At 41.9% G+C, this 26,505-nt stretch overlaps 1 long non-coding RNA gene across 1 annotated transcript; it reads left to right on the forward strand.

The window, feature by feature from the left end:
• The first annotated feature begins 75 nt into the window (after positions 1-75).
• Positions 76-26,082, forward strand: LOC121397143. The gene is made up of 3 exons (XR_005963497.1): positions 76-150; positions 3,835-5,439; positions 25,005-26,082. It is a non-coding gene; the product is annotated as an uncharacterized LOC121397143 (long non-coding RNA).
• The last annotated feature ends 423 nt before the right edge of the window (positions 26,083-26,505 follow it).

Genomic DNA, 26,505 nt, shown 5'->3' on the forward strand with positions numbered 1-26,505 from the left:
GTGACTCCGCACAGCCAATCAGGGGCAGGGAGCTGGCCCGCTGGCTGTGGGAGTTTGGGAGAAGGAGAGAAAGAGAGGAGGTGAAACTATCCTGGGTGGATCGAAAGGAGGAGGAGGACAGGGACAGGGACATAGCAGCTGGCTGAGTAGGTGAGTAGAGCTGAGTAGAGATGCAAGAACTCATACATAGTGCACGTGTCATCAGCTCATTGATTACGTTCATGTAATGAAATGTTTGTATATCAGAGGCGTAATTAGATGATACAGCAAATGAAGTTTTGGCCGCCAACATATCCAGAGGTTGTCCTGTTTTACCAATATATGTTGAAATTGCTCATTAGTTAGGGTCTCATTGGGCCCCCTATACCTCCAGGCAGGGCAACCATGGGGGGGGGGACTGAGGGGAGAGTTGTAGGGGGGCCTGGCCACGCCACACTTACTTGATTAGCCAGCCCCCCATCTTTCTGAGAGCTGCTGACTTCGGGAAGGCATGGACGTTTAAGGGGCCCTGGCCACCAATTTTCTTATAATGTGGGGGGGCCCTAGCCACCAGTTTTGGCCATCAATTTTTTTTTCTCATGTGGGGTCCTAGCCACCAATATTTTTAATGGAGGGGGGGCCCTGGCCACAAATGTTTTTTTATGGGGGGGCCATGACCACCAATATCTTTTTATTTTTTATTAACATGTGGGAACCCTAGCCACCAATACTTTTTTACTGAGGTTGGGGTGGACCTGTGGGGTGGGGAGGGCGGACCTGTAGGTGGGGCTTGCGGTGGGCGCAGCCCAGGGGGCCCAGGAAATTTTGTCGTATGGGGCCCTGTGATTTCTGATGGCGGTCCTGCCTCCAGGGCTTGTATAAAAGCCCCTGGTTTGTATAAAACCTTGTATAGTGACCAACTGCAAGGATCAGGGTTGGACTGGCCCACCTGGATACCAGGAAAACTCCCGGTGGGCCCACCCAAAAATCTTTAGACCAGGGGCCCACTCTAAGTATTATTTTCTTCCTCTCCTCACTCAACCTCTATTCTCCTACTCTTTTTTCTTTACATACTATAATGTATTATTCCATCTATTTAGCCTCTTTATTCTCATAGAAATTGGGAATGGCCATGAAATAAGCCAAATGTTTAGAAGCAGGATGGCCCACTGGCACCTTGGCCCACCTGGAGTTTTCCTGGTATCCCTGTGGGCCAGTCCGACACTTCTGATGGGCCAACAGTCTAAGGTTTTCTGGTGGGCACCTGGCATCCCAGTCCGACACTGGCAAGGATGTAGTTCTCCCGTTTGCTCCTACTGTAACTTGTGTACTCATTACCTTAAAGGGGTAGGTCATCTCTAAATTAACTTTTGGTATATTATAGAAGAGTCCATTCTAAGCAACATTTCAATTGGGCTTCGTTATTTATTTTGGAGAGTTTTTGAATCATTCGCCTTCTTATGACTCTTTCCAGCTTTCAAATGGGCATTATCTAAAATACAAATGTTCTGTAAGGCTACACATATATTGTTATTGCTACTTTTTATTACTGATATTTCTATTCGGTCCCTCTCCTGATCATATTCCAGTTTCTTATTCAGATCAATGTATGGTTGCTAAGTTAATTTGTACCATAGCAACCATATTTGGTTAAATGCCAAACTGGTGAGCTGCTAAATAAAAAGCTAAATAACTCAAAAAACACAAATAATAAAACATGAAAACCAATTGCAAATTGTCTCAGAATATCACTCTCTACATCATACTAAAAGTAAACAACCCCTTTAAGCTCAATTGCTGCTTCTTTCAAATGGGGGTGGGTCACTGACCCCAGCAACAGTGTGTCCCACCCAGGGGAGCTCCACCAATGAGGGGAATTGAGTAACTTGCCTCAGGTGGCAGTGCTCCACTAGATACCAGGGGTAGAAAATGCCGCTCCTGGTACTTTAAGAGCCAAATTTCTGGTTTTCAAACCAGAAATTTGTCTCTTCTAGCGCAGAGAGCACAATTATGCTCTCTGCGCTAGTGTCCTGGCCATCTCCACCGCCCTCCTGGACCCTCCCGACCAAAAAGGTGACACCAAGCTGCCTCAGGCGGCCGAGGGGTCTGGTCCCACCCCTTCCATGATGTCACTGCTGGGCGGGCGCAAGTATATAAATAGGAACACACATCGGGTTAGGGCAGGGGCACACGGGCAGATTCGGGGAGATTTAGTCGTCTGGCGACTAATCGCGTCTTCTTCGGGGCGACATTCTCCCTGAACTGTCTTCCCCCTACCTTCCGCCTGCTAAAATGAAAAATTGCCTGCGGCAATGCACTCGCGGCGCTTCAGTTTCCGAAGTCGCCCGAAGTTGCCTCGTGAGGCAACTTCGGAAATCGAAGCGCCGCAAGCTCCATTGCACTGACGTTTTCTCATTATAGCAGGGGGAAGGCAGTTCGGGGAGATTGTCGCCCCGAAGAAGAGGCGATTAGTCGCCAGACAACGAAATCTCCCCGAATCTGCCCGTGTGCCCCTGCCCTTAGTGTTGGGTACAGGTTCTTGGGTGCGGGTCGAGTTTTTCTTAACCCACACATCACTACAATAAACCCCTGCAAACTTGATTGAACTTTTCCCCCATTCAGACTGCAGTTTGATGATGTGTTTGTAAGTGGTACAGGCAAATTGTTTTTCAGCTTGTGCTCCCTAATGTCACACTCCTACTATTTGTTCCCATGTTACTACCACTGACAAGCTTCTTTGTTGCTATATCAGTTAAATAAGAAGCTTTGAGCAGAGAGTTTCCCTGTATTATGCAATGCAATGTAATGCATATATATGCAACGTATATAAATATGACATTGAGGCCCGGATTTGTGGCAAGGCCACAAAGGCCCAACCTAGGGCAGCTAGATTTTAGGGGCGGCATGCTGCCCTGCCCCATTCTAAATTTTTCAGGAGCAAACTGCCAGTCTGCTCGCTCGCAAGGAAAGGTGGCCTTGAGGGGGGGGCGCAAGTACCCACTGGCAGCCCAATTAGAAATCCGGCCCGGATGACATAGCATAAAGCAATGTACAGAAAGCAGTCAGATGTAAAACATATAAAATATTATTCAGTTGCTTTTTTAAATAGAGAAATAAAACATGATTAGCAGGAAATATGCTTCAGGGTGTAGATGAGACAAGTAACTATAAAAAGATACAGTTATGAATTAAGTCATTTAATTCACCACACCCAGCTAATTAGCCAAGTCTCACGGAAGCGTTTCATTTTTTTTCTCTAGGGCTGCTGTACACGTTTGGTTTTACAATTGCCTACAAAATAAAAAATACTGAACATACATGTGCACTGGTGCAGCAGCAGCTCCTTGTACTTCTGTGTGTTATAAGTGCCAAATGGTCGGTAGGGGTAGGCAGCAGAGGCACCTGTGGAGGGTCTAACCCATTTGGGTAAAGCGGAGGGGTGCAATCCCAAAATTTTTTTAAATGTAGGGTGTTTTATTTAGTATTTGGATGCACAGGGTTTGCACATGCTCAATAAGCACTTACAATGGTCCTGCGGGGGCAGAACTTGTGCTGCTTTTAATTCCATAAGGACGATAGCCAATGAGAAAGCTTCACAAGCAACCAGGAGAGAAATTTACAGGCTGGTACCGGACAGGTCATCTCACATGGATTTTTTTGGTGTCACTCTATTTTGCGCCCAAGTCACTTACCTGGCTGCTCCCTGTATTTTCCTCCTAAATTAAAGTTAACCTTCATTAAACATAGTGACAACTCTGCAGTGTTTGTCAAGGGATGCTGGGAATTGTAGTGCAGCAGCAGTGTAAGGGTTGCAGTAGGATGGACATGCCTAAACTGTATTTTTTCCCCCCTTAGGACAAAGCCCCATCCCATCTGCAAAGCCTGGGGCAACAAAAGACGCATTTTAAAGATTTTAAAAAAGCTTATCATCCTGTGTTTTTGGATACTGTCATTAACCTCAGAAGCTGCTTGAGGTCTCCATGTGCACGTCCGCAAGTACATTAAAATGCAAGATCACAAGACTGTTCCCCCGACAACTCATTGATTTTAAACAGGACAAAGTATTTGAGCTGCTGAAAAACAGCCCAGATAGTGTCAGACGGCAACAGCCTTATCAGGGTGGGAAAACGACAGATAAATCATCAAATGGCACTTTATGAAAGAGCGTTATTTTATCTCGGTGATGCCATACTGACTGTAGAGGCAATGAAACAAATGATCCTGGCAGGGGAAATGCATCAGCAAGTGCAACATACACGAGACAAGTGCCACAGGCTGTGTTCTTCTCACTGAGCAAGGTTGTGGGTGAGAAACCAACAGCTTTTGTCAACAGACTTTGTCGTGGCTGGAGGAGTTCCCAGTTAATTTACAATGGCGAGACCTTTGCTTCCACAGCAGCACAAATAGTGTTGCACAATCAGCGGGACCGTGCTTATAACTGGCGCTCACCGACTGCCATCTTGTCCCAGAGTCCTGAATTAAAATACATACTTATCAGGATAGGAGGAGGAAATATGTCATGTTAGCTGGTGCTAGCAACAAGTACCAGAACCTTTGGTTCCGGTCCTACAGTACAGTGTGTTGAGAGCCACCGGCTCCCCTGTACAGCCTGGGAATTCAGGGAGCAGTAAGTGGAAGTGAAGGGAGGGATTATTAGGGTTTTTGCAGAAATATTCAATAAATCAGCATGAAACACTACTTTTTAAAGCACAATTCTATATCTAAATTAGTATAATGCACTTGTACGTTCTTATTTTTGTACACAAAATGTCTCTCCATATACATTTGCCTGATGGAAATATTAAAAGCTGTATATATGTATGTGTATATATATATATATATATATATATATATATATATATATATATATATATCCTGTTTTAGTTCTAACAACCACTTTTTTTACTGCAAGAGACCTACAGCTGGCCAGACACATCAGGGGGGAAAAGGAGGTAAAGCTGTACCTAACTGGTGGTTTTTAAGCTTTAAGGTGGCCTGGCTATGTGGCACTTCATTAGCTGGGCCCTCCTTCAGTCTCTGAAGCAGCACTGAAAGCCGAAAAAAGCTACCGAATGGAAACTGAAAGCTACGAATTGGCTCAGAAGCTGCCAAATGGAAGCCAAAGCTGCAATTTGGACGTGAACAGAGCCTACCAGAGAGCACACATAGTGTGTGGAAGAGGGCCTGGACTAGGGGTAAGTGGTTGGAAGAGCTAGGTGCCTGGTGCCACCTTCAAATTTGCACCCTAGGCACGTGCCTCTTCTGCCTACCCTTAGTTCCAGGCCTAGAGCAGAAAGCCACCGGTTGGAGCCGAAAGCCACCGATTGAAGATGAAAGCTGCAGGAGCTGCCAAATAGAGCCTAAAGCCTCTGAATGGAGCTGAAAAAGAGGAGAAGGTGCAGAAAGGCAAAGTCGACACAATGGAGCCGAAGAATAGGAGAACAAAGAAGACCTTTAAAGGTAAGTTCCACTAAACCCCAATGGTCTTTTTCTTTTAAACCCCTGGCCACCAATGTTTTCTTTTTAACTTATAGGGGGACCCTAGCCACCAATGTTTTTTTTTTTAACTTATATTGATGACCCTTGCCATCAATGTTTATGTTTAACTTAAAGGGGGGCGTGGCCTCCAATGCCTTTTTATAACTTGTGGGGGGCCCAGGCCAACAATATTTTTTAACTTGTAGGAGGGAATGGATTTTTATAACTTGGGGAGAGGGGGGGGGGCAGGCACCCAATGGCTTTTTAGAACTTGTGGGGGTGTTTTTACTCTTTTTGGCACTGTTGTCTGTGTGGCCTTTTTACTGTGGGGTGGGATGGGATGGGCAGGTTCTGTGTAGGTATTGTGGATCAAGCAGATGTGGGTCAGTACCCACTGGGCTGATGCAGACTAGGAAACTTCCAGGGTTTTTCTTATGCCCTTTAAATAAGGGATACCATGGCATAAAAATATATGTGTAACTTTACAGAGCATTTGTTTTTAGATGGGGTCATTGACCCCCATTTGAAAGCTGGAAAGAGTCAGAAAAAGAAGGCAAATAATAAAAAAAATGGTAAAAAAAATAAAATAACGAAGACCAAATAAAAAGTTAAATAAACCCAACAGGTTTTGATTCTCCCTCCAGCAAGGATTAATTATATCTTAGTTTAGATAAAAAACAAGGTACTGTTTTTTTATTACAGAGTAAAAGGAAATCATTTTTAAAATTTGCATTAATTGGTTAAAATTGAGTCTATGGGAGATGACCTTCCTGTAATAAAGCTTTTTCTGGATTTATAACTGTTTTATGGATAATGGATCCCATACCTGTACAATGTACATACTCTATACTCACAGTACACACTTCTGTTACCGCTGCAGAGCGCTGTTCAAAGCATTCTTGGAGTCTGGCAAGTTAATACCAATATGTTGGCTTTATTGTGCGCTTTTAAAATTACAAAGGAGGTTCTATACTCACAGTACCCTGGCCAGAAATTCTTGAGAAATGCAAGGTCCTTATGCAATGCCAACAGTTGTGCCACACATTCATGTCATTATACATATACACCTAAAATAAGAGGGCAAAACTAGTTCTAGGATAATATTGATACTGTTTTTTTTTTTAATTCAGCCTGTAGACAAATTTAATTGTTTCCCCATTTGTGGGCCAGGTAAACATCAAGAGAAAAGCAAGATTGCGTTTCAGGATTCTTTGTTTAATTTTAATTTCTAGCACCAGGGGAATAACGCAGCGTCTATCATAAAGTCTTGCATAATTTCATAGCTGGCTGATTTGCTCAACAACAAGATTACAAAGCCCAAGTCTGCTCTGACAAGTGCACAGAATGGCTCTGTGAGAGCCAATAGTTAATATATAATCCTGCAGTCTCTCCTTTCCATGCCCCTAAGTACGGAGCAGAAGCACACTGTACAACAGATCCTGTCACCCTGGTGCACAGACAAGATAAAAGTACTGCTAGGATATTCATCACCCACGCTCGGTGCAAAGGTACTATTTTCCCTGTGCGCTGCATTGTAATTTACTGTTACTAAAAGGAACACTGAAAGAGCTTTGCTAGCTAGGCTATAACAGGCACAGTTATGGAAGTGCAAGGATGTAGACACTTTAGAATGCATCAAATTGTGTAGCTCTAATACCAAAGGGACAGGGATAGTTATATGCAAAGTGAAGTCACATTGATGCCATGCTTATTAACATGCTATGATAGTTGACATCTCAGTAGTAGCAGCATAAAAACTAATAATATCTGGAAAACGGACTGAGCACTTTGAGCATTTTTGGGGAGCAACATAAGCATGAAACAAGTCCATGGGGTTGCCAAATAAAGGCTGTGATTGGCTATTTGGTAGCCCCTATGTGGACTGACAGCCTACAGAAGGCTCTGCTTGGCAATACACCTTGTTTTTATGCAACCAAGCCTGAATTCAAAAATAAGCACCTGCTTTGAGGCCACTGAGAGCAACATCCAAGTGGTTGGTGAGCAACATGTTGCTCACGAGCCACTGGTTGGGGATCGCTGGTCTAAATTATAATCTGCCACCTACTTAGGAAAAAGCCTCCTTATGACTGATAGATCAGCATAGGGAATTCAAATAGCAGTTTGCCACCTTTTTATCAGCCATAGCAGCTGCTGGGACAGAAGGAGGTGTCTGAGGGAATGGTCCCTGTAGAGAGTGATATTCTGAGACACTTTGCAATTGGTTTTGCTTTCAGCAATCTGGTTGCTAGGGTCCAAATTAACCTGGCAACTATGCATTGATTTGAACAAGAGCCTGGAATATGACCTAAATAGAAAGATGAGTAGTAAAAAGTAGCAACCTTACAGAGCATTTGTTTTTAAGATAAGGGTCAGTGACCCCTATATGAAATCGGGAAAGCCTCAGAAGAAGAAGGCAAATCATTCAAAAACAGAAAAAATGGTGGCCAACTGAAAAGTTGCTTAGAATTAGCCATTCTATAACATACTAAAATGTGAACCACCCCTTTAAATTTTCACTTGCTCATGAACCCAGTATATTGAACAAGTTGTATCATATTCAGTCAGATATGTATCATTCCTTTCTGCAGTTTTCACTAGTTTACATTGTAGTTTACAATGTCAAAGGAAAACAATGGTTAAAAAATAAAATGCAACATCATTGTAACAAAAAGCAATGCTGATTAAACAGCAGCAGTTTGATTTTGTTCTGTGTTGTTCTATGTCACACTAACATGTAACATTGTTTTTATTTTGCTTATTGGCAGTCAATAACAACCTGTTAAAATGGTTTGTATACATTATTTCTGGGAAGGTGCTACCTGCAGAGCTACACAAATTTTAGATTGCACTATTGAGCAGGGTATTTTTGTATTGGTTTGTACAGTATACTGTATATAATTGTATGTTTGATTTATATAATTTGTATATATAATTGTAGGACTTCTTACATGCTGTTCAGCATTGTAAAGGTATTTTCTTTCCAACTAAAAGTGGCCATAGATAAATGTTGGGAATTTGGCACTTCAGCAGGTTTGAAAACCATATGGGACAAGGACATGCATGTTGACATGTCCCTGTAGACCCGCAGTATGAGCCAGTCCAGACCCGCTCCCCAGATTAAGCTTCCTGCCGCAACCTCCCTTTTTCGGGCAGGCAAACAGGGCCGGATTTAAATAGCAGGCGCCCCTAGGCCCGCTGTTGTTCGTTGCCCCCGTCCCCTCCCTTTTATTTGCTCAAATCTTCATCCTTCATCATTTTTCATCGTTTTCACCAGAGCAATACGGATTGGTGGACAGTAAATTTAAAAATTTGATCCCCAGTGTTTCTGAACCAATGTGGGTGTGGTTGGGCAGCCTGCTGCCCCCTAAAATCCTGCCGCCCTAGGCCCGGGCCTTGGTGACCTCTCCACAAATCTGGGCCTGCAGGCAAATACAAAGCATGCGCATGTGCAGTGCTGCGGAGGGATGGCTCGGCAGGGGACCCAGAGGGAAGCCCTGCGGCAGCAGCCCCGGTGGGTCCCAGGCCCTCCAGTCCAGCCATGATCCAGTCATAGGCCCCCAGGCCAATGACTTGATCATCCTGATTTGACCCATTGCATGGATGGCCTAAGTACAGTTATAGGACCTGTTATCCATTATGCTCAGGCCCTGGGATTTTCCTGATAAGAGATCTTTGTGTAATTTGGATCGCCATACTTTAAAATAATGTAAATATTAGATAAATCCAATAGGATTGTTTTGTCTCCAATAAGGATTAATTTTATTGTACAAGGTACTGTTCCATTATTACAGAGAAAAAGGAAATAATTGAAACAATTTTGAGTTATTTGATTATATTGTATTCTATGGGAGATGTCCTTCCTGTAATTGAGAGCTTTCAAGCGGTTGCTGGATAACCGATCCCTGTACAAAGATTTTTATATGAATGAAGAGAAGCTGTGGCTCCTTTTTGCTTTTCATGTCGGCTCCCCATACAATCGTTGACATTTCAAAAAATGTCCAATTGAGGTACCAACCCACGGTACTCAGATAACAGTGGTGATCAACCTGGAGTCCTAGGTTTGATTCCAGCCAGGGCACTATGTCTGCTCTTCCCATTATTGCATAGGTTTCCTCCAGGAACTCCAGTTTCCTCCCATACTTCAAAAACAGGTCTGCTAGTTGTCTCCAGATAAAACCAACCGTAGTGTGTGTGAATGCAGTAGGGACCTCACATAAACCTCCATAAACCAACAAGAGCTTTAGAAAGTTTTTCAGCAGGTCACATGCCATAATAAGTAGGAAATTACATTAAACATCATTGTTTAGTTAATTCATTCACAATCATTAACCTACACACAGCTGTCAATTGTAAAAATTGTAAACTGTCTGTGAGCTTGTGTGCACGTGTATAGGGTTAACAGTGTGGGCCGTGTTTGTGCCATTGTAACATTAGTTCTGACAGAGCCCCCAGCTGTAGCAGTTGCCGGGTCTTGTGCCTAGTGCAGAAGAATTTCTGTGTATTGTGTGAGCTTTGTTACAGGGGTGGATAAGGGTTGGACTTGGCAAGCTATCGTTTCTGCAGACAATGTCTTCTTTCACTTACAGACTGCTGCCGCCTTGGCAGTGCCTGATACCGCACACCACCCTGTCTTTCACTCTTTTGGCTTTCTCTGAAAGCAACTTGATTTCTCTGGGACACAGTACAACGATCGATGGATCGGCCTCTTGCCACTTCTCAGTCTGTGCCCCCATCACACTGCATTGTCCCCCGAAATGCTGCAAATAATTTTGCATTCCCTCGGCCTGATTTCCCCTGCACCTGTTTCTTTAAAAGAAGATGCCAGCGCAGCACTTGGCAGTGCAAATACAGATATCAGGCAAGAATGTAAACATTAGGAGTAGCTGGGCTCTGACAGGAACAATGGGAGTTATAGGATGTACAGAGTAAAAGGCTCTTTGAGAAGCTGAAATACAATTCCTCATTTGTTGCATTGTTATTTCGGTAAAAGAAACCAACACTAATATCTCTGACATTCTTCAGGCAAATATGATAGCATGCCTGTCCAACTGGTTTACCTGTCACCCTGCGGTGATTGTCCAACTGCTAATGTGCATAGAATATAGTTCTGCCATACCTGCAAACAGGATCATGGGAGCTAAATAACAACATTCAGTGGGATGTGAGCATCTCCCCAATTCACCGGGGCTGTCTTACAGGCCTGGACTGGCAATCTGTGGGTTCTGGCAAATGCCAGAGGGGCTGCTATAAGGTCCCATAGAAAGTCAGTATTTAGTGGGCTGGTGGGGGCTGTTTAGGCCTCTATGTGGGCTGATTGGGCCTCTGTGTTCCTGAAATGCCAGGGCTTATTTTAATTCTCAGTCCGGAGCGCTGTCGTACATATCTTGTTTCATATTACATAGTAACATGGAAAATGTTTGCTTCAGTCCACCAACCAATCAGGATTGTCATATTCTAAGTCCATGGTAACTGCTGATCTTTAGCCTTGGACAGGTCTGGACTGGGAGTCAAAATAGGCCCTGACAATTTAAGTAAATAGAGGCACAAACAGCCTTTAACCAGCCCACTAAATAGCGACTTTCTATGTTATCATACAGCAGCTCTCTGGCATTTGCCAGAACCCACAGATTGCCAGTCCGGGCCTGGCCTTGGGCATTGGGCATTTATATGGTCATGGAACTCCTCTGGAATTTCTCATATCCTTGTATTCAACAAAAGGGGGTACATTGTTGCCAATCCCTATATAAGCTGTATATACCATCTGGTATTGTCTGCATCTCATTGTTGTGAGAATGGACCTTGGATGACAGGTTCTGTGGTGGGACCTAGGAGTCCCAGCCTGACACTGACGGGAATCTTCTAAAATGGTATGAATGCATTGTGCTTTAAAATGAAGTATTGTATGTGTTTACACTTATTTCTACTTAATAGGAGCATTAAAGAGGCAAGTTAGCTAGTTGCAGAAGAGGCAGGGCGCAGAAGGGCCATGGACTTGGGGCCATCGTTAATGCTCCTCTCTGATTCTAAATCCACTGTGATTAAATGTCCCATGACAATAAAACATGAAAATGTCTAAGGGTTGAATACATTTGATCTGCATTGTAAGAAACAGAAGGTGAGTGATTGGAGATGTTCTGTCTGTAGGCAATAAGAAAGTGGTCCCTGGGCCAATGAAAGCATTGGAGTTGATGGGCCTCTAATTATTTCCTTGTTTCTGGGGCTTGCACTATATATGGTTATTTTCTGTATCTGGCTATTTAGTGCACTCATGCTTACTGTTCTCAGCTGCACGGGAAAATAGGAGTGTTATGTGTCAGTGCAGCAGTCTGTGCTATCATTTAGGTTAGTTTAATGGCTTGCATTTGAGTGGACAGGCTTTTTCATAGTAATCTGCATTTCATTATGTTATCAGAAGTATTTATTATATTGCATTAAGGCTCTTCTAGCTGTTAGACATCTGATGCTTATCCCCAGATCCATTATCTAACAAAGGCAGCTTGTACATGTCAGCATGTTATTATGTTTCATAAATATTTCTGAGAAATTAAGCAAAGTCTCAATTTAGCTTCTTTGTGTATTTATTTCATGCATGCTTATTGTGTATTCGGGCCTTCATGTCACCTGTTAGCACCTGATTACTTCCAATGCCATCTAGGCTCTATGAATCACCTCTTGACTTGACCCAGTAAAACACTTGGGGGTATATTTATCAAGGGGTGAAGTTATAGAACACCACAGTCTGCTAGAGAGAAGTACCGCGTCTCTCCATTAATTTCTATGGGCATATTTATGGGCATATTTATCAAAGGGTGAAAGTTCACCATTTGATAAATACACCTTTAAAAATCCCATAGAAATGAATGGAGAGACGTAGTACTTCTCTCTTGTGTTCTCTCACTCTTTGATAAATATACGCCTTGGTGCCAACACTAATCCACTTTCTTCCACATTTATATAGAGCTCCCTTACAGAGACTGTTGATTTTCTTTTACCAAGTGGAACTTATAATCGTAATTATAGAACACTGACTTAAAACAGAGGGCATAGCAGAACCCACATTGACTTGAGGAGAACTTGCTATGGTGGCACACCCAAACTGCAGTAACTTAGACCCAATACCTATAGTCTTCCTTGCTACATTTAGGTGAATCCAAACACTTCCATATTGCTCTATATCCCATTTTTAATTCAGATGAGTTTATTATACAGAAGAAAATACAGTTATTACATGAAAGATACCATTCAGTTATCCCACACAGCTACACCCTGTGGCTCTCCATCTGTTTATGAACTCTCTGGGCTCTTGCAGGATTTTAGTAGTTGTAGTTCAGTAACTGATGAAGACAGAAATGTAAATCTAAGTTCCCACCCTGTTGTCATTTTAGCAGAGGATATTGAGTTTCTAGGTTTTGCTCTGTCAAAATATGGAGGTATGGGGGCCCCACCATTCTGCCTTGTAGCAACCCTGAATCGGTCAATGATGTTGCTGTAGATGAACCTGATTAATACAAAATTGCTCCCAAGTCCCTATAATCATACATTCTTCCCCAGAACTGAAGAGCAGTGCAAATAGTATTTTGTACAAAGTACTTGGTCAGGGGATGTGTTTGGATGAATGAGACCTGGGAACAGTCCATACTGCATTTAAGAATGTCCAGGGTCATCCAGAGTTTTTAAGGATTGTCAAGCTGTTGGCATCTCTTTAGATCCCTTTTATTTTTTTCCAAAGAGTAAGCAAAAAATATAGAAGGAACACAATCTAAAAGAGCTCAATGTAGACTGTAAACTCCACTGGTCTGATAATCCCTTATAGTTGTGCTCTAAATCCTCAGCATCTGACTATTGATTAAATCAGTGGCATCTACATTTTTTTTTTACTTTCTGTAGAGCTCTCAGTAGCATTGCATATAAATAAAAACAGTATAAGGCCTAGCTTAACATGTTCAATATTGAGAAAGATGCTGTTTGCAGCACAGAGGGACTCTACACCCCATGGATTATAGCCAAGTGGAATGCTGGACATTTTGTGTTCTCTATTTAGAGAGAGACCAAGAAAAGTAACTAGCATGGGCCGCACTGCAGCCAGCCACCTCTTTCTGCATTTAGGAGATAACGTATCACATTTGATATGGAAGTAGCTCGGAGATTTAATTACAAACTGAATTGTCCTTTGAAAAACCCATGTCTACTCCTGATCTGCCCTCAGAGTTTGTTTCTGTTAGACTGTGGGAAATTGGATATTTTTATTGATTGGGGTTTACCAATGGCATTTGCAGCATCAATAATAGTTAAGTTTCTATTATAACAATTATTGCCAACAGACAGCCAGAGTTGAGTACTGTAGCAACAAAATATCTGTTTTTTGCTAATTAGTAGAATTTACAGAACTGCTCTGTGTTGTGCCCCTGGTACATAACCTTTCCATTCATGCAGCACCCCTTTTGGACTATGCAATGTCAGCCAGCTTCCTTTGAGAATCCACAGGGCGGATTTTTCTTTGGTGATGCTAGTTTCCTAAGCTGCACTGTAAGTGACGAGTGGGCAGTCAGCGTATTTTCTTTAGTGGGTGGAATCATATTGCACTTTTGTAGAAGTATGCCAAGATTGAGGCCACTAGGTATAAGGAACAAGGACAATTGTATAGCTCTATATAGGAGACCAGAAGGAGACCAATCAAATAGTTCAGTACCTTCCCTTCTCCTTTAAGTTGGCCACACATGGTAAGATTTGCTTGTTTGGAGAGGTCTCCACATGGATCTTTACTTCATTTGGCCACCAACAAGGGATGATCTGATTATAATGAGGCCTACTATAGACATTTCAGAGTTTAGCCTACCAATGCAGTGCTCACCCAAAGGGATTTTTAAAACTGCCCAATTGATATCTTATTTTTTTGCCAGATATTGATTGGGCAGGACCTTCTGAGGGCTCCATATTCGAGCTTGGCAAAGCAAGGTTTTTCCTTTTCCCCCAAATTTTTTCCAGAAAGCAAATTGCCCCTGCAGGTTGGAGGGGTCGGCACCTCTCCTAATAAACTGTAGAAAAGCAACATATTGCTGATAAAAAGTGCTACCATGGTACCTTGGTTTCCAAAAGTACCTAGAAAAGAAAAAAGGAAAGACCTCATGACCTCAAGTCACAGCATGTCAGCTCGAATATGTTACCAAACACTAAGGCAGGTGTAGCGGGGAGATCCCCTGCACGTTTATTCAGTCACTTGAAGTAACATTTCGGATGTGTGCCCCTTAGTCAGACATAGTCTGACGTTACATCAAGTGACTGAATAAACGTGCTGGGGATCTCCCCGCTTCACCTGCCTTAGTGTTTGGTAACATATTCGAGCTGACATGCTGTGACTTGAGGTCATGAGGTCTTTCCTTTTTTCTTTTCTAGGTACTTTTGGAAACCAAGGTACCATGGTAGCACTTTTTATCAGCAATATGTTTCCATATAGATCATACAAGAAATCAGTGACAGGTTCATTGGGTTGCTTTGACTGATGTCCACCTGAGCACCATGACAAGAAAACCATCATGCATATCACAGCCCTAAGAAACCCAGTTCACAAACACAAGATTACATTTACATATATCTAATTATAGTACTAGCACTTATTCTTTGCTCCATTATTCTCAGGGGAGTGATTCCACTTACTGTATAAAATTCTGTTCTGAGAATTGTGAGACAGGCAGGGAATAGCACAGGGATTTTAGGACCTTTCACACTCTGAGCTCAGGAATATAAATTCATTCTTAGGTTGTTTTGCCCAGTATTGATTATGATATATTATTATTATTTAATGAACATCTGAAAGTGGAAGGCACATGAAGGGCGGATTCCATAAATAAGGCACTTATTTTCATACCATTTGCTTCATAGAGGCTTAGTTCTGTATCTTGCTCTGCTTTTGGAGGTACAAATAGATATTTCATTAAGAGCCTGTAGCCGAAGTTTTCACTGGTGGATTATACCTGTCTGAAAGGATAAAGGCTGCCTTGTAATGCAACTGAAGAGATGAGGACATATAAGGAGAATGTATTATTTAACCCCCTTCATAACCAATGAGCTATGCGTAAATGCTGTAATGATAGTTTTTATTGGAATATTTTCATGTTGTGGCTGATTCCATCAGATGCCTTCACTGACCAAAATTCAGGGTTTGCCAGAAATATAGAAAATACGGGCCTGAACTTCATCAGGCACTAACATACCCTTTTCTCAGAAGAAATTTCTGGGAGACTTAGACTAGACTTACTAGTGCAACCTCTTCTTCAGAATAAGAAGCTATGAGCTAATCTGTATCAGAAGAGAGAGAGCAAATACAGCTGCTGGAATTTCCAGTGAGGCCTTAAGAAATCGGCAAGTACCCTTGAACGAAAAAAAAATGTAAACAATGTCCAACCGCTGAAAGATTGATCAAGCTCTTGTGCAAAAGTGAGATTATTTTGGACATTAGCTTGGAAGCCAAAGAACTGGATGGAAGACAAGAACAAATTAGTTCTGCCTACTCCATTATTCTGTCTGCTTAAAAACCTCAGGCTTCCGTCATTCTGTGATATGAGTTCTGCTCTTCCCCCCTCCATGATCACCCTGCACTGATAAAAACAATCTCTGAGTTGCTATCCTGCATTAACCTCTAGTGCTTCTGGTTTGGGTGAAGAATGTTCTGCAGTTTGCAGAGCTCTGTCTCTTGTTTCACCAGTCTCCCTAAAAAACACTGTTGTCAGCACTAAAGTCTTCAGCAGTTATCCCCACCCAGCGTCTCATGGGACCCTACAAACATTCACAGACATGGAAAATATATCAGCACAAACGTTTTTTAGATTAATCATCAGCTCATTTAACAAGGCCATATTAATATATTGCTAGTTATTCCTGTCTCCTGCCTGCTGAGAGCACACAGCTGGATGCTGGAAGAGGGTGCACCAGGCTAGCACAATTTAGAATTGTCACATCTGGGGTCTCTGTCAATACCTTCACAAAACAGAGTGAGCTTGGCTGGGCCTCAGCTGCTTTCCAAAACCTTTTAAGTTAAGAGTATTGTCCATGCTTCAGTGCCAGAGTGATCTGCACTGCTTTAATGGCCAGAAGTGAAACCCAATGCTTCCTTTCCATTTATTCCTAAGGCTGATGCCATCTTTTCTAATATAGTAATTGTCCCAAGGGAATTTCCATGAGCTTAGGGAGATATTCAATAGGTAACATCTACAGTTTGCATTACACTTTGGTATATACATGGGCCTACATTGAAATTTAGGAAATGTCATTGCATCTGTGAAACTCTCTATTTTTACGTAATTTCAAAAGAGTGTGGTGGTGGTGGGGGGGTCCGTTCCAGCCTCTCTTTTTCTTAAAATATCCTTAAAAAATTGTATAGTGGGAGTTTTTTAACATGAGCAACAATAAAAAAAAAGAATGCATTGGGGAAGAATGATGCTTATAAATGTATTATTAGTGAATTCATTAAAAATAATTAATAAAATGTGAAATTAATTGATTTCTGACATTACTTCATTGACCATAAGTATATTTAATACTTTCATAAATTGCTAATAAATACTATTTTAGATAGACGGTTCAGTAGGTTGACCATTGGCACCAAAAAAATAAAATGAAGGTGAACCGCCCCACTCCGAAGTTGCACTGAAATCACTGGCATTGATATATGAGTTTTTTAAGTTCTAGATTGGGCCTTTGACCATTAGGTGGCTATAGGCTATAAGATCCGCTTGTTTGGCAAGGTCGCCAAACAAGTGGATATTTCGCCGATATGCAAACTTAAGGTGGACGATATTTGGCTTTAATCAAGATATCGGTCAAGTGACCCGTTGGAGGTTCCCATAAAGCATTGTACCTGGGACCCACCGGGGCTGCTGCCTCAGGGGACCCCTCCCTGGGCCCCGCCTCCCCACCCCAGCTGTACAGCCCCCTCCAGCCGCAACACCCTTCCGACCTTTTCCTTCTCACAGCTGCAACCAGGGCGAGTCTGACCCTATACCTCCCAACATTTTGGAAAAAGAAAGAGGGGAAAAAAAGATTTCCAGCACGGAACTTGGTGAATTTTTGATCATGCCTGCTTTGTGGTCACACCCCTAATTACAATGTTAATTTTACAAAATTTGGCAGGTTATGAAAGTTTGAACACATTTTTGTGTTTTGTAGTGTTATTACAGTTTTGCTAATGAAGGTGAATTGCCTTTTAAGCTTCAAGCCACAGTTTCCCCAAGAGACCTGCTTATCTTAAATCGTTACAATTGTTTCTTTGCTTATCTTAAATTGTTACAAAAGTATCTAAGTGCATCTGCCATGTATTTTAGTAACAATCTGGGACTACGGGTTTAGCTGTCAAAATCGGGACTGTCTCGAGACAAAACATTTTGGAGGTATACGACCCTGTTGTAGCAGCAGCAATGGTTTCAGTCAGGGAGCAGGACTGAGCTGACCGTTTTTTTTCCCAGTGTCCTGTTGGCCTAAAGGGCCTGAATCAGCAGATTAAATCTGCCTGTGTATGGCCAATTTAACTTGTCTGAAAGTTGGTAAGAATGATAACCTTAAGGGTCTGGCCACACGGGCAGATTCAGGAAGATTAGTCGCCAGGAGACAAATCTCCTCTTCTTCGCAGCGACTAATCTCCACAATCTGCCTTCCCTTGCCTTCCGACGGCTAAAATGTAAATCGCCTAGGGGCAGGCACACAGAGCTCTTCGTTTTCCGAAGTCGCCCATTTTCCGGGCGACTTCGGAAAACAAAGCGTTCCATGTGCCTGCCCCCAGGCGATTTACATTTTAGGCCGGGGGAAGGTAGATCAGGGAGATTAGTCGCCGTGAAGAAGAGGAGATTTGTCGCCTGGCATCATTATAGTAGATAAGTCAAAAATTAATAATTGATTCAATTAGGCTCAATGGGTAATTGCATTCCTGTTTTTCAAAACCTTCTGGCTAATAACTCCCCTGTTGTTGGAACTATCATTTGTTGAAGAAATGAACCTTCATATTAGGATAACATCTAACAGTAAGGACATGTGAATTTTATACAATTATTTAAGGTACATTTAGTAAAGGCCGAAAATGATAGCACTGTTTTAATTTTTCTGCAGCGATTTGGCAAGCAAATTACAAGTAAGCAAAATTTCACACAGTAAGGTTATCAAAGTAAATCTATTTATAGCCATTCTGGAATTAATTGAGAAGAAGTCAATAAATGCTTTTCTAGCTTTAAGCAAAGCTTCCAACTGAAGGTGCAATATTGCATGCGTTGTTGGCTCAGAAACCCTGCAACACAATTTGAGCCCAGCAATGTCAGTGGATTGTCTATGACTTAATCCAATAAATCTGGGCAAATTGACAGCCCATTTTTTATCGTGGTGAATTAGTAAAAGAATGTTCTCTTTGCTAAAGGATAATCTACTCCCTCTTTTTGACAGGAGCTCGTTCAGTTGGGATTATGCAAAAAAGGTGCATAAACACAATAGCAAGCCCAAGGGATGTTAAGAAATAGCGTTATGGTTTGGCTTTATGGGTTCCTTCAATTTGTGGATTCATGTCTGTGTAAAAATATAACATTTTAATTTATTTCTGGAGGTTCAGATAATGTTTATATGCCTTTTTCTATATAAGCTCAACTGAATAAGCTTATGTTAAAATGAGGAGGGGTGGTATATTTTCCCTTAAATTGTATAGTGCAGCTCCCGGCTGTAATGGAAATAAACAACGCCCTTTGGTCCCTTAGACTAAAGGTGACCATAGACACACAGATCCTATCGTACGAATCGAGGATTCGTACGATTTTCAGATCGTGTGTGGCGTGTGCCGACATCTTTCGTCCGGCGGAGATCGGTCGTTTGGTCGATCGTTCAGGTTTGATTTTGACCCGACCGATCCCGCCGGAGTCCATGGCACATCGTAATCTGATCGTTTGGCCATACGGCCGAACAATCAGATTACCCCCGATATAGCCATGTTTGTTAATGGCATATCGGGAAAATATCCGCTCGTTTGGCGATGTGGCCAAACGAGCGGATCTTTGCATCTATGGCCACCTTAAGTTAGGGCTGTTTGACCAGTAAATGTATGCGATAGCTAAAATGTCATACAAGTATGGGACCTGTTATCCAGAATGCTCGGCCATGGGGCTTTCCTGATAAGGGGTCTTTCTGTAATTTTGACCCCCCTCCTTAAATCTGTTTATAAACATTTAAACAGTCAAGAAACCCAAAATGATAGTTTTGATTTATGTGATAGCTAAAATGTCATACAGGTATGGGACCTATTATTCAGAATGCCCAGCCATGGGGTTTCCTGATAAGGAGTCTTTCTGTAATTTTGGCCCCCCTACCTTAAATCTGCTAATAAACATTTAAAAATTCAACAAACCCCAAATGATTGTTTTGGCAGCAATATGGATTTGTACATGTGAGCTGGGATCAAGTACAATGTATTGTTTTATTATTACAATTAATTAAAATTTTAATTATTTGCTTTCAATACACTCCATGGGAAATGGACTGTATTTTCCTCTAAATATTACTCAATGTTTAGCCCAACATCCAGACATTGCTTGTTTGTCTCCATAAATAATGAAGACCCATTGAAAAACTGTTTAGAAATGGCCATTCTATGACATACTAAAAGTTGACCTAAAGATGTGCCCAATAAAATGTTCATCATGGTAATCCAAATTTGAAGTGCAGCACAAGATAAGGCCTGTGCTTTTCATGTGTATAGTACTGTGCCCTTGGGGAGCCTTTAATTGCTTGTCACTGCTTGGGGGTCCAGGGCCCACAGGGTTGCCGTGTCAAGGGTTCCCATTCACCCCTTGCCGCAGGCTTAACCCCCCTCCACAGCCCCCCACCCCAGCCGCAACCCCTACAATGCACCACCCCCCCCCCCACCCCTGTCCTGCATGTATATTTCTGCCATTAAAACGCAAGGTTATCAGGGCCAGTAGGGGAGGTCAGGTAGTGGGTTTGGGCCGGCCTCCATCAGGTTTCCCCCCCAGTGTCCCACTGGTCCAGTCCGACCCTGTTACCACCAGCACCAGGATGTAAGTTTGGGATTCGCCCAAAACCCAACATTTTTTGCAGGATTTGGCCAAAATGTTGTGTGACTTGGTCAACCACAGGTGACAATTATTTACAAGATGGAATTTTGATCAGATTGGTGGATGGTATTTTGATCATATTTTGAAAATTCAGGGTTTGGATCTGGTCCAGTATTTGGCTAAATCATTTGTGAAGGATACCATATCTGGCTCAGTTTACAACTATGAATTTGATGCATCTGTAGCCATAGGCAGGACATTGATAAGGCAATCAGTATCAAGCAATTAGAGCTTTTTGACTGCTGCTGTTCTCCATAAAAACACAGTGGTAATCAAAGGGGTTTATAAAATAAAAGGCATTAAGTTTGCCCAGGCTCAGTAACATACATATGGGGGAAAATGAGCTATGTGCCATTGGCCTACAGGTGAGAGCTTTAGTAGCTCTGAAAAGGTGCATCTAGGAAAAAGAATGCAATAACTTCTACAGAAGTCACAAGCAGACCAATTACATGAATACAATATTTAGCTGGTTACTATTCATTTAGGGGTTATTTAATAAACTTCAAATTTTTCTGACCAAGCTTTTTTTAGCAAAAACTAGTTTTTTTGGGGGAAGAAAGCCCGAACAATTTGTATGATTCGGGTTTTCGTTCAATTTTATCAAGTTTTTTCACGAACCAGATTAAATCGAATTTGTTTATTAATAAATAAGCTACAATTGGGCATGGGAGTTTGGTCGAGCTTTTGTTTTTTTTTTATTAATATTATGAGATAAATTAGGATTTTAGTAAATAAGCCCCTTAATATAGGCAGAGTTTTACAGACCAGAGCCAGAATTTTCCATGGTTTTGGTCTAGGAAAAGATCATTATTGACTTCTTCTCAGTTAACACTAATGGGCTAGAGTAATGGTGCCACAATACAAGCCAAGAAGGCGTGTGCAAGTCACATGGGATTTGGCTTCCTAGTCATCTGCCTGGTAAATTGCCTGGAGAATAACAATCACACAACTGACAAGGGTTTGTCGTAACTTCAGCCACTCTCAGATGTAACTAATGCACAGTGCACATGGGATAAGGCTTAGATAATGCAGGCAAATCCTTTGCTTTTACCCCTGTCTATTTTGTCTTTATAAATGTGAATATTTGATTAACTTTTTGTCACTGTCAGAGAGCACATTCTATAAGCTGTAATAGATGTATGCAGAATAGATATAGATATTATTACTGCCCAACAGGCAGCCCAGGGGCCACATGCTGTCCATTGATCCCCTGCAATAGCACTGACAATCTCCAGCCTCCGATGATGCTGAACTCTGGTTCTAACTAGCATCCCTGAATGAATGCATATAAATCTTCTACTTGCTGGCCGGCTTGCAGCAGCACTCAGGATTTGTCACACATTTTTATAGGGCTTGAGTGATGGGACAGCAATTGACATTTTATTGACACACACCCACCATAGTGTATGATGATGTATCGCTTGTTTTTGTACGGGGAGATGGTGCAATCTCAGTACTGGTTTCACTGCAGTCTATAAATTAGGCCTCTGTGATCTCTTTGTGACTACAGTATTCTCTCCATCTTCCTCTCCTTCGCTCCTGTGAACACCATAAGTCATCTAAGAATCATTTAAGTTTTTAACAAGAGGGAGTCCCAGGGCTCTGAAAATGTAGATGCAGATTTCCATAGCAAAAGACCAGTCAGCCAATAAATTAAATCTCCACTGCCCAAAACCCTCTTGAGCTCCCTGCTGATGTAGAGCTTCCCATGTAGGCCATTCCATATCCTAACTCTGTTCATCATCTTCAATGACTCTCCCATCATCTTTTCTTTAGAATCCTCTAGGCCTCACCCATTCTTTATGTTTTGTTCTCGGCCTCATTGTTTACATTAAAGTGGATGCATTTTGGTATCATTCAGTCCTGGAGTCAATATGTGTTCTCTCAAAACCTAGGCTATCATCACAACGCTACCAACACCACACAACCCACATCCATTCATTGCTGTAATATACTGCAGATACATAGTATAGTATATTTTCAACATTTTGGCTATTTCCCTATGATATAAAATTGTAAATGATATCTTTGCAGAAGAAGGTTAGACTAGATACTCTAGCATTCTAGCACTCCCATCCACTCACCCCCCGCCTTGGCACCTTACCGCCTGTCCAAATGCTCACCACCTCCATGTAAAACATAGAAGGGGACATTGGGTATTCCGGATAAGGAATTTTTCTGTAATTTGGATCTTCATACCTACTAGAAAATCATGTAAACATTAAATAAAGCCAATAGGATGGGGTTGCCTCCAATAAGGATTCATTATATCTTAGTTTGGATCAAGTACAAGGTACTGTTATTGCAGAGAAAAAGTAAATCATTTTTAAAAATTTGGATTATTTGGATAAAATGGAGTCTATGGGAGAGGGCCTTTCTGTAATTCTGAGCTTTCTGGATAAAAGGGTTTCCAGATAATGGATTCCATACCTGTACCTGCTCTTGTTCCCAAGCTCTATTCCTTTTTGTGCTGAACTCACTACTCCATAGTTCCAGTCTGGCTCCATCCTTACTCTTTTCTGCTTTCTTGTTTCCCAAGAAGCAAGTATGTAATGCAGCAAGATCCAACCAAATAATAATAATAAAGCATGTTGGCGGGGCACTGTTCAAGAGGCAGTATATACCAGGAAAGGGAGCCAGTGTATGTTTGTCTATGAGAAGAGTTGACAGGCCCAGTCCAGCTGACTGGTTATATTTAGAGTGATTACAACTATTTAACTGTACAATACAGCAGCTCTGACTCAGCACAGACAGTGACAGTGGGATTAATTATATCCTTGCTCAGGGGGATGTCTGCAAACAGCCTCAGGGTTCACATCATTTCATCGCTAATCAGGATGTATGAGTGGTTAGTGCATATTGTATGGAGTGGAGACTGCACACATTTCTATCATGGCATTAGGAGATTGCTCTTACAACCTCAACAAGTTTTTTAGATTGACCTGGTAGATATACCATGACCTGGATGAATGAAAATCTTCATAGTCAACCTTAACAAGTGTACATGGTAACTAAAATTCAATGGCCACTGTATATATGTTTAACTTGCACCTCTTTGGAATAACATTAGGCAATTTTGCTGTTAACCCATAATAACTAGAGACAGGGGTCATTATTCCAAGTGCCAAAGCTAACTTTTGATTGGTTGCTACCGGATCCGTACCCGACAAACCCCCTCCATTTATAGACCCGCATCAACCGGCCCCACCAATGACATCACAAATGGGATGGGACAGGCGTGGGCCTATAAAACAGGAAGTCAGAAGCCAGCGGTCTAAGGTCATGGGTGGGAAAAGCAGTCAGAAGAGCTCAACACAAATCTGCCCATGACCCGCAAGAGGAGCAGCATGGCCAGCAGGCACATCACTGGTTGCTACTGGTTAGAGCCTCTGTGGTAGCTCCACTGCAACCTGTTAATGCATATTGCATCTCATAACACATTTGGAAAGTGTGTGGTGTGCAGGCCGGACTTCCTTGTCTGGCACCACAAGGACCTAGACCCCTCCAGCTTTGTCACGCACCACCTCATGCAAGCACACACGTGCACAGGCTCATATGTACAGGATCGCTACAGTTCTCCGGACCTCAGTACGATGTGGCTGGGCGGCATCCCGCCCTAGGCCCGGGCCTTTGTGACCTCGCCACAAATCTGGTGTGTTCAGGAGCAATCAAAACATAAAGAGACATGACCAAGAACTTTAGGGTATGCCTTGTTTGATTCATACTCAAAGTGTGATATGTTCTTAAAGTACGACACCTTGTTTAACAAAAGTGCAATGAATAGGGCTTGTGCTGAACAGATTTTTTGCCTAATTTGCCTAATGGTTTAATCACAAAACAATTATGGTTTTTGTCATTTCTTGAGCTAAACTGGGCAAATAGGTAAACTGAAGCTACTCCATGTTTGAACTCTTGCTGTCACTCCAGTTCAGGGTTTGCCACCCTTTCTGGAAAAAAAGACCGGCCTTCCTATATGTTTATCTTTTTTCTCTATTAATGACATTGGGATCAGCCATCATTTTTACCGGCCAGGCCGGTAAAATACCACCAGGTGGCAACCCTACTCCAGTTACATCAAAGGGAAAGGCTGTGTACTGGATATCTAATTATATGACTCACATGGTTTGCCCTGTTTAGCACAAGTAATAACAAAAATCATAGATCTTTTTGTGGTTAAAAAATTCTGTTCAGCACAACCTATTCATGGAGTTCATGTGGAACAAGGGGGTGTAGTGCCCCTTTACAAGTGATGTGAATGAAGGAAAACATATGAGTATGTAACAAGAAATCGATTTTTAGATAGATATTTTATATTCTTCTCTAATATGTCAGTACCTTTTACCTTTGCCTCCCTGCCCTTTATCCTTAATTCACTTCTTTGCCTTTAATTTTTTTTTCTCTCATCGCAGTCAATTTAATGAAAGACACTCGCTTTTTTTTTCTTCACAGAAGCCCAAAGTTCTATAACCGAAGAAGAGTGAGGGGAGTACAACGCACCTACTATCATGATGGCCTTTTAACCCTAAACAAAGGACGAGAAGGATAATAGGTCTATTTTTTCCTGTTTGTACATGAGAAGAAGCCCAATTAAGTAAGTTAGTGGTTCCCTCCCCCCATTCAAATGTGAGTAAATTCTGCTAAGCCACTTGGCACTTGATAATAATAGAAGGTAGAAACTGTTCACAGAGTAAGCCCAAACCATTCATTTTTGTAACTATTTTCAGGTTTTTTTTTTGCAGATCAGCAAGTTCTTTCACCAGTTCAGAACTAGGCTAAATTAGTTCTCTCATACCTATTAATATTATAGAACACTGCATGGAGAAATTTCAGGGTTACCCTACACCATCTGGTGGCCATATGTAATACTGCATGTTGCAAACAACCCCTTGCCATCCTTATATGAAACATGAGCTCTTGTCTACCCCAAAAAACCTTTGATGTAATTTTTTTAATAGTTACACATAATGTATCCGATGTTGAACTGGGGTGCCATTGCCTCAAGGTTATTGCTTGTGCTTCACAGGTGATTTATCCGAATTGCGCCCTTTGTTGTCCTTTTACGTGTTATTGTACCTTCGTCTTGTAGTTTGTTAAAAAGATTATTGGGGAAGAACAATCGTGCAAACATTAATAAAGGTAAAAGTATCAATATGAGTGAAAATATAAACAAAAAGAATGGTATTAAAATTAAATGGTATTAGATGTGGATGTGGGAATTACAGGGAATTGGGGATTAGCCTTTTGTGACTAAGCACCACTGCCAGTTTACCAAATTACAGATATTCTTAACCACTTGTGGCCAATCATAAAATTACGTTCTAGAGCTGAGAGGTTTTTTTCACCAGATATAGTCTTCTGCTGAAATTTGCAGTCTTGCCAGCTACGATAATGTTTGTGAATCTGCTCAAGAACTTCTCAATGCCCATTGTTTCACCAATAAAAAAACTTTTTTTTAATATGGGAAAAACTAGAAAAAAGTGAGAAAAAAACACAGGTGGCAGTATTAGCATTTTGCCATGTATTTTGTTTTGCCAGGAAAAAAATGCACCAAATGCCAACAGCATTGCATGTTTGTTGAAAAAGATTATGTGTTTTTTACACTGGGAAAAAAATGCTCATTGACTCCAATTCATTTGACACAAGAAAAAATTGACAATTTGACAATATGTTGCCATTCTTCTCCAAAACAAGATGGGGTTGCTTGGCCCATCACTACCTGTTGTACATAAGCCACAAATGCCCTAGACAACCTTGTAGGTCGCGGTGCCGGCTGGTTGCGCGCCTGTGCGAAATGACATTCGCTGTGCATGCACAGACCATCGCATGCATGTGCGAATCGAAGCGCGTTCATGTGCAAATACACGGGGATGAAGAACAGACCATCTGAGAGAGGGGACCGGACATGGGGTAGGCAACAGAGGAGGTACGTGCCTGGCACCCCCACTGCTTT

Source organism: Xenopus laevis, chromosome 8L (assembly GCF_017654675.1).
Source record: "Xenopus laevis strain J_2021 chromosome 8L, Xenopus_laevis_v10.1, whole genome shotgun sequence".
NCBI classification, from domain to species: Eukaryota; Metazoa; Chordata; class Amphibia; order Anura; family Pipidae; genus Xenopus; species Xenopus laevis.